Here is a 20,990-nt window from a genome sequence, read left to right as displayed (position 1 = left end):
AGAGAGAGGTGCAGAGGAAGAGAGGGTGACCCAGTGTCACTCACATTGTGGCTGCAGCCTTTGAACGCCCAGTTTCCCCTCTTCGGCTCAGGATGGAACGGCCAAATGGATTCTGTGCTTAGCCGTGCCCCCCTCTGAGCTCGCGCTTCAATTTGTCTAACAATGAAAGTGGCAGGAGGATTTTACCCAAAAGAAGAAATAACAATAACAGGGGGATGAATTTTTTATGAAACGCTTGAATTGAGTTGCAAGAGGCACCATTTTTATTCATAAACGGACTTGAGAGGTTCCTGCTCAATAAAAAGTGACCCCAGGAATCAATTCCACCATATGAACTGGATGGAATTGCGTTCCAATGGGGGCCAGGCACTAATCCGAACGCTTCGACGTATGGATTTGTAGTGCAGTCCAAAGTGATCCATTGCTTAACATCCACACACATTGACAATGATCATTCCAAATCATAGAAAACAGCAGTCATATTTTAATTTGCTGTAATTTACCTCATTGATATGATACACCTCATTTCCCTGAGGCTTTGTCATCCCAGAACTGCACTACTACACCTTTAATTAATCCATGTAAGCCAGGCGTGTCGTGTTTTCACCTCAAATTTCAACCACAAAGGCAAGCGTTCAGTCAGAGCACATGTATCTGAAGGCAGCTTATTAAAAAAACTTGTGAGAGGTGGTGCCTTAAATGATGACTGTATTGAAATCTCATCCAGCAGGCCTTTCTGTTATGAGTGCATCCAAGAGTGGTGGAAGCATCTTTGAGTTAGACACACAAACTTTGATTAATAATTGATTAAACGATTCCTTGGAGCATCAAAAGGACGGAAGAGGAGCTTCTCTCTCCCGTGGACGAGAGCAGAGTCAAACGGCACTTTGTTGTTTGAAAACGCTCTCTGAGGTCTGTGGACACTGCCTGCTTTTTGAAAGAGGGAAATGGAGAGACCTGGGAAGAAAGCGAGCTAACAAAGTGGCTTTAAGAGTTGACTGGGTCACACACACTGAGACAAGCAGGACCTCCTCTGGATATTGCTTCCTGTAGTACAATGGCCTCCTACTTGGCTTTATAAAGACACCGGTTAAAGAACAAATCTTCTGTTTTTAACACTCTCAGGTGAATTCAGCATATTTTCCTGCTGTTATAAGACTTTTAAACCCAACATTCATAACCTACCACCAGTATTGACCTCGCAGTAAATGTGCCTGAATGAATAAGACGGATCGTGAAAGTGTACGCTAGCCATACCTTGTCGGATCATCGCATCACATTCCATAACTTCAATCAAGCCCACGATCATTTAAATGACTACAAATAAGAATTTCTTTTCTTACAATATAGAAATGTAAATCTACCTTTTCCACAAACCCTCTGCACCCTTCAATCAAAATACCTAGAAACTGTTCAAGCCATAACATTAAAATCATCTGCATAAATTATGTACGTCCTCAGACACTGCAAGTGATGTGTGAACATCGGTCTGCCTCTGTCGGCTTGCCCACTTCCCATAGTGCATCCTGGTGCTATCACTTCCCCATCACTTCCCCAGATATATACATGATGTAAAAGAAAACATGATTTCTCAGCCTAGGCCACCTTCTTCCATTGCTCTATGGGCCAGTTCTTGTTCTTCTCATATGCCAGGGGTCTGGGGTCATATGCCAGGGGGTCAGCATGGGACTCTTACTTGCAGCTATATAGCATCATACACTGCCATCATAGCCAGCTATTGGTGTTACGGTACCTCTTCTGTGGGATTGGACCAGACATGCTATCCTTCGATGAGCCTTTCTTGGACCACTCTGAATACCTGGAGAACTCCACTAGACCTGCTGTTTTGGCGATGCTCTTATCCAGTTGTCTAGCCATCACAATTTCTCCCTAGTCACAGTTCTTACACTTGCCCATTTTTACATTTCTGGCATTTGGCAGACATGCTTATCCAGAGTGACTTTTGACAGTCTATCTCATTTTTTTTATACAACTAAGCAATTAAGGGTTAAGGGCCATGCTCAGGGGGGCCAGCAGGGGCAGCTTGGTGGACCTGGGGATTCGAACTCACAACTGTCCAATCAGTAATCCAACCACTAAGATACCACATGCACATGCCAATCCCATTTTTCCTGCCTCCAACACTTCAAGAACTGACTGCTTACTCTGATATAACCCACCCCTTGATAGGTGCCACTGTAATAAGATAATTCATGTTAGTCACTTCACCTGTCTGTGGTTGTAATGTAATGTATATTTATCTTTCAGACACATATCTCTGTACTTTACAACAGATGACTCCAGTGCAGTTCATTGCTTATTGTTCGCTGTACACTGTTCCAGCTGCTTTTAGATCATCCTGCAGCTCTTTTCTAGTACTGCTGGCTTCTCTCTTAGCTTCCTTATCTTGAGTCTGAGAGTGTGTCTTGAAATCCTGTGTATTTAAACAGTATTTTTTTGTCTTTGCCCTGTATTATGTCTCTTTTCCATTCAAGTGTTTTAGGAAATCTAGGAAGCTCTTTCACTATGACAGTGATTGTGACTTGTTGCATGTAATCATGGCAATGTCATAAAAGCAACATCATTTATAGTGACCGAAGGAAACATTTTTTAAATCTAGAATTTTTATCAAGTCAAAAGGCGTTGTGTGTGTACAAATTAATTCAATTTAAAAAAAGGACACTTCAATTAAAGTGTCTGTGTGTACTTCTTTCCCTCCACTGTGATTTGCAAACAATAGACAAAATAACTGAAAAATAACTTTCCAAAAAGTCCTCTTTATGATATTCCTCCTCTGTAGCTTTATTCTGGTTAGGATGCTGGTGGATCCCACTGGGCATCAGGCAGAAACACACCCTGAATGGAATACTGGGTTATCCATGTGTTCAATAAGTGTAAGGAAACCAGGGACCCAGGAGCAAACTCACAAAGGCACAGAAACAACATCATAACTAGTGTCATTATTAGTGTCATAGTATTGTGCAATACTCATAGTAACTATGATAAAAATTAGCACAGAAAAAGCACTGAATCAAAGATGTCTACCATGAAGTACCTTAAACTCTGGTGCCAGAGTAATAGATTATACGTCCATTAGGGAATACATGAATTATTTTTCCCTCTTTTTAAGGAGCCACAGGCTCACACAGCCAAAGTGTTCACTTTGGGGGCATGTTGTACTTCATCCTTATTAGTTTTATAGATGGCTGCTATAGCAGCTGCAAATCTAAACCAAACATGACATTACAAAATGTAATTGTTAACTTATAGAAAATGTACTAGGCATAAAGTAGTACACTTGATCAGAATGTGTGCAGTGCAGTGCGGTCTGCAGCTCTTTTCTCTTTTCTAATATCTCTTGTCAGCGCCTGCTGTGTGGACCTGCAGATCTCAGGCTGTGCTGGTGGAGGTGGTGCCTAATCCAGACTGGGGTCAGTGAAGTGGTCCGGTGTTTGCTAACGCACTCTGATGGCACCCTGTAGGTCCTTCTAGGCGTTTCCATCTCTCAGGCATCAGCCTGGTCCATGCTGTGGACATGTTAGAGGAGCAGTGCTCGACAGATGAGATTCCAGTGGTGACATTTTGGATTGTAAGTAATAAGCCAGAATTCTGTGGTGTTACAAAGAAGTGTTAAGTATGCTCATGCAGATACGGGCGGACCGGCCATCGGAAAGTTCGGGAATTTTCCTAGTGAGCCGCCCAATGATGCTATTAGGCACTCCCTCAAACTTAAAGTCATGAAGGTTTTTGCTTTATCTATGCTTTACTGAAACCTTGAGTACCGATACCGTTATCTTTCTGATATTGTTTTCTTTAAGCTTTCATTTTTTTGTTTTTAACTGAAACACTTTGCAGTTAAAGTCTTTCACACTGTAAATACAGTATAGCATATATCCTACAAGTATAAGTATGATCAAATGAATCCTAACAAAAGAAAAAGATGTCAATTTTCTGTAAACGTAAACATTTCCAGTCCACAGATAATGATTCTGGTGGGTTTTCAAAAAGATGAGAAAATAAGATCTTGTTTTTGTCATGATTTCACAAAAAAAAGTCCTCTTTTATGTCGATATGTGAAATGTGGGATTCGAGGTCTGAGCTGGTCTGAAAACATTTCTTTTTAAAATCACATTCCAATCATTGCCATTTGGTACTGTATCTTCCCACCTATAATTAGTAGTCATGCGAGTCCTAGTGCACATCAGTAATTCCTATCATCCAGCTCAGACCTTGAGTCCCATATTTCATATAACATCATATCAGAGGACTTTTATTTTCCAAATACAGATCAAGACTAAACCTAGAACTCATTTTTTCATCTTGTTGAAAACCCACCAGAATCATCATCTGTGGAGTTAGGGACACAGACAAAATGCCAGGATTCTAACTATAGTCCCCTGTCCAGCCGAGCTCACCTACTGCGTCCAGCCTCACTGTAGTGTGAGTGACAGCTCTAGGAGGTGGAGTAGACCTCCCTCTGCCTGCTCTCTGTATGAGATCTCCATAAGCACAAGACTTCAGTCCGGACCCCCGCCAGGAAGAGCCAGACTCCTCTATTTCCTACTGCCTTGACCCCTGACACTGCCAGTTTGTGCTGTGCCGAGCTGCGAGATAATAGTCAAGTTTCCTTCTCCAAATAAAGCAGAGGGGGTAGAATTGAAGTGGCAGAGACTTCAGCATCGATCTCCAGGACTCCATCCAGGAGGACGTAATCCTAGCCAAGATTAACAGGGAAGCCATGCACAGACTGTTTACTAGTCAATTACATCTCTCCTATCTGCCTCCTGTTTAGCGTAAGCTATTTTCTCCATGGTGTGTGGAGCTATCTTGCAGCTCATATTCACACTGACCACTCGCTTGAAATTTGTAAATGAAGAGATCTAGCCTTGTCCTATCCCCAGCTTCTCTCTCTCTCTCTCTCTCTCTCTCTCTCTCTCGCGCTCACTCTCTCTACAGGACGATTATGCACTGAATATGGAAAGCACAGTGATTTTCCCATTTGTGTGTGAAGGACTCGATCAGTCCACTACATATCTCAGCGTGCATGCTGCACAGGTGATATTGAATAACCTTCCTAGTGAATATTGTCAGGCTCATCTTGAGACACCATTACAAATGGGTGTAAAATAGTGTGAATAAGGGTGTAACAGAAGAGCAGGCACTGCTGTCGAGAGGATTACAAGGTCATGTACAGTCACAGAGGACATCCTAAATACACAACATTCCCAGCTGTGTAGGTGTTAGCACAAGTTTCTGAGGCATTGTCAGTACTTTTCTAAGAGCTACCTTGTTTTTATTCTACATATATACTCACACAATAGTCTTTTCAATGATGTTATTTATTATCACTGACAAGTAAATATTATAAATATAAATCAAGCATGTCATGGATCTGGAAAACATTGTTAACATTTTTAGCCAGATTTCTTTTGTTCAGATGTTTTTTTTCCCAAAACTTTCTTAAATAAATAAATAAACAAATTATTCTAATAAAAAAAAAATATTAACGGTGCATATCATGTATCAGGAACACATTGTCAAAATGTTTTGCCTTTTAATTTTTTTGCTTAAATGCAAATGCATTTTTGCTCAAAGAAAGAAAGAAAGAAAGAAAGAAAGAAAGAAAGAAAGAAAGAAAGAAAGAAAGACAGAACAATATTTAATTTTTTCCCTCTCATTTCTAGCTCTCATTACTGTCATTATAAATGTGAATTTCTAATTCTAACAGCAAAGAGGTCACACAAGTTGTACTAACTACTGCGAAGTTTCGTTGTTTGACCCACAGATTTCAAACCAAAATAAAAACAATATAAATTGTTCGTTTTGTTCATCAGTTTTCATCACCTTTTTGATCATAATTCAATAGAAATTCTGTGTCATTTCAACATGCAAATATCTTTGAGTCCAAAAGTAAAGCAAATAAAAAGTGAACGTCAAATCAGTTCTACTCTCACACGCCAATAACAACATTTGCTGAATAGTAGAAAATTCCGTCCTACTCGCTGCTCTCTGCTGGCTTTCATTCATTCCTTTCTCTCCACGTTAGCGCCTTTCGAGTGAAGTATTCCGTTAAAGGTGTAATTTATTACAACTGCTGTTTAATTCTCCACCTTTTTTTTTTTTTTATTTTATGGAGATTTGACGTGCAAAGTCCGTCGAGCAGAGGAGCAGAGCAATTAAACTGAGACTACAGAGACTATGGGATTTTTAATTTAGCTCGGGAGTTGATAAATATTCAAAGTCCCATTTTAGCATGGCAGAATAGGAGCAGATGTTCTTTCTGAAAGCAAACCTAATAACATTTGTTCCTTTTGTCCACACACAACCTACATGGTGCTTTGGTCAAACAAGACTGCTAAATAGTGCTAAGATAGCAATAAGAGAAATTAAATAAAAGTGCATTATTGCAGAGAGTTCAGGTTGTAATATAATCAGTGAGAGGCAATAAGCATTTGATAAAAGTTTAGCAAAGATAGAAATAAAAATGGATATCGTCATGGCGATTTGTAATACGTAACGTAACTAATAAATACTAATTAATTAATAAATGCAAATTATATATATATATATATACACACACACACACATGCTCTTAGAGGCTGTAGTGGTGTATGTGGATTACATGACTAACAGACTAACAAAGAGCATGTCTCTGCAGAGAGCGGCTGTGGACGTTCACCTGTCCCTCTGCTGTCTCGACACACACAACGCTGTCCCCACGGGACATTATCATGAACGGCACTCTAGACATGCTGCCAGAGGGGATGATGGGAGATAAACAGTGCTCTGGTGTCCTGGGGAAGGCCCTAGGCTTCTTAATGCACATGCTTTCATTTAGTGTGCCTAGGCTCACATTGAGTTATAAAGCTGTACAGGAGGACTCTGTATCTTGGGATTTTGAAGAATAAATATAAATAAAAGTGTACAAGTGGGGTTATTGTTGGGCCGTGATGTCATGGATGTTGCAGATATCAGACATTCTGTCTTTCAGAATTCCATTATTACAATGAAATATTTATTAATTGTTTGAATATTGCCAAAGATAATCCTAGATTACAACATTTCACTATATGCATTAATATCTGCTTTTGTGCAAAGCTTGATGTATGAATTAAAAGTCAGTTTAGAAAAGAAAATGTATGTTATTATATATACTTTATTCAGATCAAATAATAATTAAATAAATACAAGAGGTACAATTTGAGTCACAAGGCATCAGTTTCAGACTGTTGGTATTTATAAGGATGAATCACTCTGTATATTGGTGGACCACCATTAATGGCACAATTGATTCTGGTTGCATCATTCTTAACTGAATTTAGCCAGATTTGCTCGGATTGAGTCAGACTCTTGACTGAGTTTGCTCAGTAGGTTAAAACTTTAACAGCTCTCATGAGCATGCTATGAGATTTTACCTGAAACGTAACTGACGATGCTGCATTGAATGCTAGCTGAAAGTGGTATTAAATGCAAATATGGAGAATTATGAAGTGCAGTTACATAGTTGATCAATAAATATATTGATTTTACCATTACCTTTACCAGACTGTAGAGCTTTAGCTGTGGCACATAGAGCTAGCCATCTGACATTGTCAAATCCATCATGCTAATCATAGCAAAGTAGGTAGAAATAGAGAATGAAACATATCTACTGGTAAACAGTAAACTTTTACTTTTACTCAATACAGCATATCTTTTATCAAAAGAATAAAATTAAAATAGTGCTTTCTATGATTTATCATTTAACTTAAGCAGAAATTTACTTAACGTTTATGCTGTTGTGCAATTTTATTATCTGGCCATTCTGTGGGTGGAGTTCTTTTAACTAGCTAATATTTCCAAGCAACTTTGAGAGTTAGTGAAGGTCAATAACTCAGTAGTAAATATTTATGAAATTTAGCTAGTGGTAGCTGCTTGGTTGATGCCATCGGATTTGCACCCTCATGCTGATTCGCTAATTATGAAGTCAATAAAACAAGCTAGTTTAGACTTCAAATATGCCAGAGAAACTGCTAAGAATTCCCTGCTGAGGGTCTGCTACAAGAGTTTACAGCAGAACAAGACATGGTTTTGCTACAGAAATGTCACGGTATATCTGCCTAGAAAGTGTGTGTTCATAAGGCCTCGACTGTCATGTCCAATACTGTCAGTCATCTCATCAACCAACTCCTATAAGGTCAACTGATCTTGTTAATAAGACAGGACACTATTCCTAAAAAAATAATTGGAGAGTTTTCTCAGTTTCTGTTTACTTCCATGGGAAGACACAGGGTTAAAAATTTTACTGCAGCCAGCCACTAGAGGGCCTTAGACAATTTGGCTTTATTTTTTCACCACCTCATATATACAGTCATTAACTGGAACTGGCATCTGAAGGATCAGACACAAAAAAAATGCAAGGGATTGGTCAATGTCTGAAGATGATTAAACAAACCAGGTCCATAAATTTAACACACATTGGATTGAAAGCATTTTTCATTCATCCTTAGTAACTGCCTGGTCAGGCATGTGGCTGCTAGTTTGTTTACAATTTGGAAAATAGAACCAAGTAAATTTGTTAGAAAACGTCACAGGCATGTATCTGTGAAACATCTATCTATCTGAAACATTGAACATGGAAACTTTAAAAACATTTTTTAGCCTAAAAAGTTAAGATTTTATTACATTACATAGGATTGAATTTTTTTTAGCTGTACACTTTTTGTGCTTCAGTTGAAAATAAAAATCGTTTTAAAGTTGAATAGCTTGGGTATCGGTATCATATTGGTATCAGAAAATAAAAAGATGTATCAAACCCTCTCTTTCTGCAAATACACAATAGGATACAACATTATTCATTATACAATAACCCAGTATTTGATGATGCTTTGATGCAGTATGATTTATCAGATATTGATTGATATGTTACTGTACCAGCTCCAGCTGGGTTCTGCTTTGTGAGGTTTTGGGTATTCGAAGCAACGCTGCCAACGCTATGTGGACTTCGAGGACAACAACAACCTCCTAATTAATACACACGCTAACATTAGACATATGCTGTATCTGCATCACACAACTGGCTGTACATGACTGGAGAAAGGACATTGTTCACTGTCCGGTGTTTAGAATTATTTCTAATCACACTCTCTGGTGTCACCCAAATGAGGATGAGGTTCCCTTTTGAGTCTGGATCCTCTCTAGGTTTCTTCCTCATACCATCTAAGGGAGTTTTTCCTTGCCACAGTCACCTCAGGCTTGCTCATTAGGGATGATTTTGTCTAACATCTAGGACTTTTTACACTATATTTTTTGTTTCTTATTGAATTGAATTGACCAACTTTGCTCAGAAACTGGGCTGCCTGCAGTTCATTTGTGAAAACTGATGATATAAAGAAGGACTAATTAAATTAATAGAGATTCAGGCTATATTTTTGTCTATTTCAGTTGATGCTTTTGAAACTGATGTGCATCAATCCAAATCATCCAATCATTCCACCCCTAATAATAACTAGTGGGACTAAAAATCTCACACACGTTGAAGGAGGTTCATGTAGCTGAGGTTCTGTCAGCGCCAGAATTCATACACCTTTCCTACAGCGCTGGCATTGTTTTTTCAGTGTTTTCCACAGTCATAATGGTTCATATTTAATGAAAATAAAATACAGATACATCTGTGGTGCACTAAATAGACCCAGTTCACAACTTCAACTGAACTGAATTTCCTGGTTACACAACTGCACTTTTTGACTATAAACTACACAGTTATAGTGGTTTATAATTCACTGTCTGGTGTCATGAGGATGAGGTTCCCTTTTGAGCCTCAAGGTTTCTTCCTCATTTCGTCTCAGGGAATTTTTCTTTAACCCCAATCACCTCTGGCTTTCTCATTAGGGATAAATTTAAAACTACGAATTGATATCCTGAATTTGTATTTCTTTACATGGCTGCTTTCTGACATTGTCCATTGTTAGAAATGCTGCACAAAAAATTGTACATTGAATACATTGGATCGAATACAGTGGCACTGCATTACTCCAAACGTACATGTTATGAAGTAAGTTAAAGTTTAAATAGCCTGCTGTAATTGACGGAGACAGGCATGGCAAGCTGAGAGATGGCTGCTTGTTTAGTGTGACTGCTTCAGGAGTCAGTCTGCTCTCTCCCACAGAGGTGAAGGTCACAAGTGTGTATTTCTGAATAGAGAGAAGCCTGAACCCACACAATTCATTATTAATGCTTGAATATTCCTGCATAACTGTTGTGATTATACCGGGAGGGAGGAGGTCAGTGTGCTGGAAAAAAAGGGGAAAAAATGAAATGAAGCACTCCTCCCTCTCTCTCTCTCTCTCTCTCTGTCTCTCTCTCTCTGTCTCTCTCTCTGTCTCTCTCTCTGTCTCTGTGTTGCTCTGTCTCATTTTTTCTGTGGTGAGATTGATAAATGTAAATCTATCAGAGAGAGAGAGAGAGACCACGCAGGAAGCTAATCTGCTATGACGGTTAAAATTTCCATTATATGCTGCTTGAATCCGGAATTAAGTGGAAATTAACCATGCACTTTACCCAAATTATTGTTTTTTCCCCTCCTTTTTGCGAAATTCCACGGCCCTTATGTCAGCATGCAAAGTATGCATAAATAAAAGCGGATGCCATTTTTTACGGGTTTCTTACCGAAATGAGAAAGGGGCATGATGGCAACTTAGTGTTTGATTTTATTTTTTTTCTTTCTTTCAAGAAAAGATTGAAGAAGAAGCAATCATGCTTAATAAAGATCTAGAGTAGCTGTTTTTAGCCCTCTCATCTCTTCGGGTTTCAGTTCATCTTCCTTTGAAAAAATGTTTAAGTGCTTCCCAAACCTTAAGAGAGGCTTTTGTGTGGAAGTCAGTACTTTTTCTCCCCTCGATTTTACAGAGAATCATAATCAAGTCTGGTGCATACACACCGAGGTGGTAGACTCTTTCTACTGCTCATCCCTGAGTAAACCGACTGGCAAACATTGACAAGCCTTTTCCCTCATGGCACTGCTTCATATTAGACAAATCTAACTGACACCAGCGTTTTCTACACACAGAGAGAGAGAGAGAGAGAGAGAGAGACTGGAGGAAATACAGAAGCCTGGATACCCTCTGCTCATTAAATTGAATTGCATATCGTGCGATGTGGTTATGTATACACACAGATATGAATGATAAACAGAAGATATGAACCTTCCAGAGAAACAGAAAGAGAAACAGTGGCATGATTGTCTTCCAACTTATAGAAATTCCTTGACTCTGTTATCTCTATTTACTCTATCTGGCAATAACAGGTCTCTGGGTGAAGCTCGCTTTTTATACTGTCCAAGAGCCAAAGTGTCAGTCCATACAGAGTAAGCTATCCTAGATTATATACAATATGATTCAGTTTTCTCAAGATGCACACCTGACCATCACACCCACTCATGCATTTTGAATGTCTCAAACCTCCACACATCTGGAAAGGCTTTCCACTAGGAGGTCAGGCACTGGTGATGGGTGAGGATCAGCATTAAAGTTCTTTCCAAGGGTGTTCATTGGGTTTGAGTTAAAATGAAAGTAATGGATCTTTGCAGTGTACTTACGTTCTTACATTTACAGCATTCTGGCAGATGCCCTTATCCAGATTGACTTACAATTTATCTCATTTTATACGACTGAGGGTTACGGGCCTTGCTCAGGGGTCCAGCAGTGGCAGCTTAGTGGACCTGAGATTCAAACTCACCACCTTCTAAGTAGGCCAATAACCTTCTTAGTAGACCAATGCCTTAACCACTAAGTTACATCCCTCGTATCAGATATTAGATATTAGTTTCTGTACCAAATGGCAGTGATTGGATTTGGAATCATTTTGAAAAGAAATGTATTTTTGGACCTGGAAATATTTACATATACAGAATATTCTAAGCTTTTTCTTTTGTTAGGATTCATTTGATCATCGTTATACCTTATACTTAGAGTATATTTGCTATATTGTATTTTTAGTGCAAAAGAGTTTAACTGCAAAGGGCTTCAGTTAAAAACAACTATAAAGCTTAATAGTTTTTTAAAGAAAACGGTATCATCTAATACTCAAGGTTTCAGTATTAATATCTGTACCAGATAAGAAAAAGAGATCTCTCTTCTACAAAAATGTACTCATCAACCAGTATTTTTTTTTAAAAAAAAGTCATCTTTTCCATAGAAAAAGCAAAAACTTTCATGATTTTAAGGTTTAGGATATCCAGAGTAGCTTTAGTATGCAGCTCACTAGGAAAATTCCCAAACTTTTCAATGGCCAGTCTGCCTGTATTTGCATGAGCATATTTAACATTTATTTGAAACACCACAGAATTCAGGCTTATTACTTACAATTCAATCCAACAAAATCATTTTATACAACTGAGGGTTAGGGACCAGCAGTAGCAGCTTGGTGGACTTGGGATTCAAACTCACAACCTTCTACTCAGCAAGCTAACACCTTAACCACTAAGCTACCACATGTTCCGCCACACCAACCTTGATGGAGATCACTTTATGCACAGATACACTGTCATGCTGGAACAGATTTGGGCATCTTAGCTCCAGTGAAGGGAAATGGTAATGTTACAGCATACAAAGACATTCTAGACAACTGCACCATTCCAACTTTGTGGGAACAGCTTGGGGAGGAACCACATATGAGTGTGTAGGTCAAGTGTCCATTTACCATTGGCCATTTACTGTATGTATGCAAAGTCAAGCAAATATTTAAACGCAGGTAATTTTTACCTGTCTTAATACACTATAGCTTCACTTTATACAGGGATGCTTGGGCAGCACGGCAACTTAGTGGGTAGCACTGTTGCCTCACAGCAAGAAGGTTGTGGGTTCAGTTCCTGGGTTTGAACAGGCAGGGGCCTTTCTGTGTAGAGTTTGCATGTTCTCCCCGTGTGAGTTTCCTCCCATTGTCCAAAAACATATACATTAGGTTGATTGGTAATTTTAAATCCTCCATAGGAGTGAGTGTGTGTGGTTGTCTGTCTATATGTGGCCCTGCGATGGACTGACGACCTGTCCAGGGTGTACCCCTGCCTTTCACCCAATGTGCGCTGGGATAGGCTCCAGCAGACCCCCGTGACCCTAATTAGGAATAAGCGGGTATAGACAATGGATTGATGGAATATTGAGAATTACAATATTCTTAATGTCCTCATAGTTAACCATATTTGGTGTATTCTATAGTTAAATGCAGACAGATTAAGAATCCCAGGTCTAAACTAATGAATGTATAGAATATAGAATTAGTCTTGTCTAGTGCTGTCTAAATAAATAGATAATTAGATAATTCTGACAAATCTGACTGACCTCTCACCTTTTCTTTTCTGTTTCTGCAAAGCACCATTGGCTTTGCTCCATCTCTCCATCTCTCTTTCTCTCTGTCTCCTAAAACATTCCTACACCGTCTCACTTTAAATGCCTTCCTGTCAACCGGAAGGTGTGTAACATCAGGATGAATTGGACATCATCTGTGTGAATTAAATACAAGATATCCAGAATACAATGAGCATTAAACAAGATGAAACATAAAGCACTGCATAAATTTAATATGTATCTACAGATCTGTCCCAGAGATAACACACATAAAAAAATAAGAGCTAAACATTACCTAGAACTTGTGTTTAGTAGTAGCTAATTATAGATTCACTTTTCTTCAGAGGAGGAATTGTTGCATGTGGCATCCATCCTTATATGTATGTGGGCTGTGCATTGTTTACACACACACACACACACACACACACACAAGGTTTATTTCCAGACCATCGCCCTTGCTCCCCGTCACAGCAATGCGACCACGGCTACACTAACCCCGGGCTAGCGGCTGTCTCCGCTGATCCAAGCATTCCCCTAGTGGGGGACCAGAGGCCTGGGCATACACACGACACACACACATGCCATTTCATGCCACCAACAGAAAAAACCCATCACTATCGTTCTTCATTCTGTGCTTTCTTTTTTCTGAAGTAGTTATTATATGTGTAAAATAATCTAAACATCTACACCGTCACTGTCTCAACACACTGCTTCAGCTTGCTCCGTCTTCTTTCCACAAAAGCAGTTCTTTAAATCCCCATCTGACACATCAACCAGCAGAATTACCAAACGTGAAAAGCCTCTTTGAAAGCATCATTTTAAATACCAAACCCTAGTTTAAGTAATCGCCTGCAACCGGAGATGTAAGTGCCGTTTTTAAGTAGCTCTCTAATGGCTGCGTCTGCCTTTTAGCCGACTGCGCGCTATCTCCCAGACCTGTGATTATGAGTGTGAGGTGAGGAGGTGAGGTGCAAAGGTCAGTGCGTTAGACCCCCTCCTCGGGAATTCTGATTTAGTCGCTTTCCTCGCACTTCCGATGGTGGCCAGTGGGAGATAAAAACAATTTCTCCTTCTCAAAATTCAGGTTCATACAGATATTAATTGTGTGCTATTATATCTCATGAAGTTGGTCAGCAATCATATTAGACTAGCATGAAACTACATCGCATGGACATATAGTAAATGGAAACAAATACAAAATGGCCGCATATTTTTAAGTTCGTATTGATGATTCTTTTTCCATGAGAGCAGCAAAAAAAAAAAAAAAACGGAGCGTGATGGCCCTGTGGCTGAGCTCGACTCGAGCCCTGCTGCCACTCCAGGCTGTATTTAATGAAAACATTGACTTGGACATTTTGGGGCTTTTTACATTAGCCAGACACGCTCATGCATGGTGCTTGCTGGATGTGGTATTATGTGAGGGGTTGAAGGTCACTGAGGAGGGAAGTGTTGTTAATTTCACAGGGTTAGGGAACTGAGGACTCTGGGAGAATACAGATCACTTAGCACAGCCCTGCAGCCACCCTGCATCTCCCTGTCCCTTGTCCCACCCCCTCCCCACCCTCTCTCTCTCGCTCTCGTTTTCTGTCTCACACTCTTGGTTGTCTCTCACTCCTTTTTTTTCTGTCTCTATTTGTTAAGCACATGCTTTAGGTCAGCGAAGCATGCCGAGGTGAACGTCAGAGGTGTTTGACATGGTGCCAAGAGATGCTGATGCATACTCATGTGTCTGTGTCTGCTTACCAGTCCTGAATAAGCTTGACTGTTTTCTTCCTCTGATGATCCTGTCCTTGCCTTAGCCTACTGTGTGTAATATCGACTGCGTGTGCTTCAGTCTTTACGTTACCGCTCCAGAATCTTCACTCTTTGTGTCTTCTCTTCTCATTGTCGTTGTACTGTCGTTGTATCCGCACACTTAAAGCTAAAATCCTTAATCGTTTCACCCGTGTTTGATCGTAGGCCCACAATCTACACCATCTTATTAGATTTATTTCAACAAAAGGCCTTACTATTTGCCCGAACTCAAAAGAAATGAAATGAGTGTCGTTTACAATTGAATAATGGAGTGTCTCTAAGCCTCTAATTTGATTAAGGATGTGGAAATAGAGGGCAGAGACTCTCGTGTAGGATTACATCACAAACATGCCTTCTCTAATTGGTGCATATTGCTGGTAAATTTGCATACGGATTCTCCTTTAATGTTGAGCCGTCCTTTAATCTGATCCGCCCTGGTGTCTGCTGTTCCAGGATTTCTCGCGCAGTCGCTCCGCACGCCATAATTCTACGAGCTTTTTAACTCCGCAGATAAAGGAAATGACAATTTTAGAGGCCCCTGGCTGTTAGCAAGAGGAAAGCTTTTTAGTCATGGTGGACCAAGTATCGTCCTTTTTCATCTGCTAAAGCAGTGCGTGAATCCTTGCTTTAAGGGATTCTGCTTAAGCCCCTGCACTTTTTTTTTTTTTTTTGGCTAATCTTAACTGGGAATAAGCTACATATTTGTAGAGATAGCTATCCATTAAAATCCGAGATAGCCAGCCATTAGAACCTGTGCGTTTTTTAAATGATGGAAATCTCTAGCCGGGGTGTTATAAAGAAACAATTCTGTGTTGTCCGTGCCACAGAAAAGGTAGGATATTACTTATGCCATGCACAAATATTTCCCTCCCAGCTTTGAGTGAAATCTCCATGTTATTCATTTCAAATGCAACTGAAGGATTTGGTCAATATTTGCTTTTGGAACATGCAAGTCCCCTGCACAAGGCCACAATACAAAAACCCCTGCTAGATAGCAGATGGAGAATAAATAATAGGAGACTAAGCAGCGGCTGTGTTCTTAGTGGAGGTGGTTTTCATTACTTTTGGCTTTACATAGAGCAACTCGCCACTTTCTCCCCATCCTGAACACGTCCCTGGTTTTTTTTTCCCCCCTCTGTGAAAAGGTTATTGTTATTTATTCCTCTTTTCCTTTTTAATAAGCTTAACTTCAACTCGTTTCTCTTTACAGGCTGTTTCATTCTCTCCAGCGCAAATAAATGCCGACTTTATTTCCATGAAATCCTGCGTCGACACAGATCTTTCTTTTGCATAAAAGCATGAAGAATGGGTCTGATATCAGTGCCATCAATCCATCTGCTAGAGAGCGACACCGAGAAATGAAAGCAAAAAATAGTGAAGGAAGTAGAAGGAGAGAACGGAGGAATACAGAACCAAACAGGAGTGAAATGGGATGACATGTGACAGCTGTGACAGTACCAAACGGGGTGTGTGTGTGTGTGTATGGTGGGATCTCAGAGAAGGGGTTGGGGTGAGTCTTGGTGACTGCTTGCATCTTTGATCCAATTACAGCATGCGGACCCCTGTCAGCCTCGGCAGCCCGGCTGCTGCCACTGAATGGCCGTTATTGATCTCCCGTCAGGAGGAGCAGTTGTCTCCGGGCCCTCCACTAGCCTTGCTCCCTTGTGCCCTCCCCCTCCTCAACCACTGCCCATGCCCCCATACCCCTATGCCCGTGGCGCTCTTTACTGGCCTGCCTAAATGCTCCTCAAATAGGGTTCCGACTTTCAGGTACGACTGGGCCTTTCCATTTAACCCTTCAGTTTTTTGGGCATTTTTCATTAACAGTGTAAGAGTATTAGAAATACAGTATAGATTTTTTCCTAAATACATTTTTTAGCTTAGTTGGTCTAGTTGACATGGAAATAAATAGTTTATTTTACAGAAATAAAATTTAAATAAATAAATAAATAAATAAATAAATAGGAATCTACATATCATACATCATAAATATTATATTTAAGGGATATTCTATTGCAATAGAATTAAATAGCTTTGCACACATTGATTGCTAGTAACGTAAAATAAAAATGTTACCAACATGTATTGGAATATATAAAAAGAAGTAAAAACTATTCATATTTTCTTTAATATTTGCTGAAGTAAAATATAAATGGCAGACATTAATTCATTTCCTTTTTTATGCAAAATTCAGTGTTGTTTATTTAGTGTTGCTTGAAACTATATCAAAAATATTAAATACAAATTATCACAGTAATAAATAGCTAATGGAACTATCTGAAGCTCAAATAAAACCTGAAAACAACATACCATGAACATAAAAGTAATTAAAATAAAATTCATACAGTAATAATATTAAAACACACATTTGTTATCTGGAGGATCTGCAACACTTTGAGGTAAATGTAGATTATATTGTTAATAACTACGATGCGGATATCATCTATGGGGCATTTTATTTGGAAAATGTTTTTATTTAATTGTATGAAATTACAAAGACGCCCAGATTTATTGGATTAATGAGGCTTTAGGACATCAGGGTTGAGGGTTTACAAGTTTGTTTTTGTGTGTGTGTGTGTGTGTGTGAGAGAGAGAGAGAGAGAGAGAGAGAGAGAGAGATTCAGCTTCTGAAGTGAGTGTTCATCTCTGACTGCATCCATGCCCTTCATCACCACTACTGTGTGTGTGTGTGTGTAAAAGTGTGTGTAGGTATGTATGTATGTGTGTGTGTGTGTGTGTGTGTGTGTCTCACTTCCCCAGCACAGTGGTGAGACTGGTTGATTTGGAGATGATGAAAAGGCCATAGCAATTAGTGTGATCTGGTTGGCTGTGTGGAGCCTCAGCCTCTGCTACACTGGCAGCTGCCAATAACTTCAGCTTCCAGAAACACACAATTAGACCCTCGTCCATTACCCTGGCATCTCGCTGCTCCTGAGACCTTTGCCTGTGGAAAGTTGCAGCAGGTCAATAGGCAATGATACCGTGTTGGGTAGCAGAGGTTAATCAACGCGCTCTCACACGCAGCATATTGCACCCAGCCAGATCTTATTATTCCCCCAAACACAATGGACAAGGAGCAAACGATTTCACGTAACTCCATCCCCCTTTGTTCCTTTTGTATGTCCTGACATTCTACTCATTTCATTTTTAACCGTGTGTCTATCTATCTTTGATCAGCAGCAACGAGGCTCAGAGAGGAAGTGAGCTCGGCATATCAATCATTATTCCTATTCGGCTCTGTAAACTGGAGCGGTGAAGCGCTGTGCGGTTGCTATGGGCACAGCTGATTGTTTTCGGCTCTTATTTTAGTTAGACGCACGATTGGTTTTACTGGTTAATTGATTAATTGGCAGATTCAGTAAATTGTAATTGACCCACGCTAGTAGGCTGTAATTACTCACTAAGGAGGCCTATAATTATGATAAAACCTCATTGTCTTACTTGTGCATATAAGTACTTCAGGAGATAGTAAATGACTCATCAGGAGCTCGATAAGAAGTGAGCACTGATTAAACGTTGTTGATCTCCGGTGGAGTGATTTTTATAAATTGATGAAGTGTATTTTTAGGGTCTTTATAAATATAACAGCGATCGATAATAAAAAATTTGTACTGAGAAAAAAAGACACATTTGAGATTTAAAAATTTATATCAAAATTCTTTTATTGCTTGTAACTTAATTGTAATCGATGTGGCATGAGCTAGAAATAATTGACCACTGAAATTGTAAAATATTTTACATTTTTTTAACATTTCTTGTATAAATGCATGTATTATATATCTGTATAAGACTCATGTGAAAGGTATGCATGTTATCAGTTTCAATTAAATGTAATTGATTTATAAATAAATAAGAATATATATATATATATATATATATATATATATATATATATATATATATATATATATATATATATATATATATATATATATAAATTGAGTGAATAAATGAATAAATAAATAATAAAAAAAATTAAATAAATAAATAAATAAATAAATAAATTTCACTAAATGTGTTATGATGTAGTATGATTATATCTTCAAACCTGTACACTGTCTGCATCCATCAGCATCTTTTTTCCTTTCCTTTTCATTCAGTTAGGAGTCATTGAATCATTCTTGATAGTCACATGCTTAAGAAAGAATTGCTGACTAATGAACTTAAGTTTGAGAGTTAAACAAAAACATTAACCTAAGGATTGCAGCATATTGGATTACGTCCTAACGATAAAGTAGAAACACATGCTTTTACATAAAATTCTCCTCTCACTATTGGAAATGCCTCTGTTCATCTGAGTGGAACACAGGATGTATTTCTCACTCTGGTACATGTGAGTTCCTGACAAGTGATTAACCATCTCATTAAATAATCAATATATCAGTTTCTGACTCACATTAGAGCAGGAAAAGGCCAGCAGAATAAAATGGCCTTTTCAAATCAACTTTCGTCAATTTTGTTTTAGTTTTAAACTTCCATTCGGGGTTTTAATGCGAGAAGCTCAATACCTAAACCTAAAAGTTATAAAAGGCCTCCCTGGTGCTCTAGATGGAACCGGAGCTCATGCAGTGTTTTTCCAGGCTGACCCCAGTTTTGGCGATTCTATCTTGCAGTGTGCTGAAGTCATCACTCATGAGATTAAATTGGAAGAATCCCACGAGCGTCGTAACCCAGATCTCGCCCGCCAGCGCCATGTTAGCCCAGTGATATTTCCTTTAATGTATTCAGGGCTGAGGGGGACGATGATGATGGGGGAAGCGATGAAGGCTTTCTGCATGATAAATCCAGAGCTTCAGGAGAATGCGAACTCTTTCCAATTTAAAACAGTTGTAGGCTAGCCAGTTGCCGTCAAACACAGCGAGCAAATTGACCAAAAGGTAAGATCGGTGTTGAGAAATGAGCCGGCTGTAACTAAAAGAACATCCAGCACTTTCTTCCTGCTACAAATCATGTAGTTGAAATGGAAGGGAAAAAAAAAACAGTGTTGGGAACTTAAAAATAAATCTGGAACAGTGCTTTAAAAATGGCCTAAAACTTAAAGGACCTGAATTCAATATGTCATTTGTGTGAAAATCTAATAAATAAAGTCCGGCGCACCTCCATTTTGTGGCGTCGTCGTCAAAGAGCAGAAGGGGGCAGGGTCGTCTCTGCGCCTGCTTAATTACAGCTCCTCCTGACATCTTGTATCTCTACATGTTAATGTGGCATCACCACGTCAGGGACATTTATCACACCTCCCTTAGTTTTACAGAGATAGAGTGAAACAGAGAGAGAGAGAGAGAGAGAGAGAGAGAGAGAGATACAGGGGGGAGGGTCTGAGAAAATATTCACTCTTCCTGTCAGTTCCTCTGTCACGTTCAGCCTAAAACAAACAGGAAAAGCAAGTCCATTCTGACACACTCTCATGTCAGAGAATCTGTTATATAAAACATGATTTGGGGACCTCGGTGCACTGTAACAGTTTAAGCAACAGCTAATTAATGAATTAATTGGTTGTGTCAGTAAGACACGGTGTGGAGTGTCTGATTCGTTCTGTATAGAAGTAGCGCTGCGTGTCTATCATTAGATATGAATGGACTGAGCATGCAGGATGATTTCACAATCAGTTCCTTATAGTTTTTTCCTTTTAAATTTTTACTTTTTTTTAAACATTGGCATACTCTAGAAAGTGGTGAAGTACTACAATCAGTCATTATAAACCAGAACCAATAGAGATGTATAATAGATATGTGAGATGTACATGGTGTGAGATTCTCACACATCTCCTCTCAGCAAACATACAGTTCTGTGCACCCTTAAATTGTTTTTTGTTTTTTTTAATACATTTATTGGTAACACTTTACAATAATACTGCATGAATAATCAGAGTACATG

This window comes from Hemibagrus wyckioides, linkage group LG06 (genome assembly GCF_019097595.1).
Source record: "Hemibagrus wyckioides isolate EC202008001 linkage group LG06, SWU_Hwy_1.0, whole genome shotgun sequence".
NCBI lineage: Eukaryota > Metazoa > Chordata > Actinopteri > Siluriformes > Bagridae > Hemibagrus > Hemibagrus wyckioides.
Note: the sequence above shows the minus strand (reverse complement) of the source record.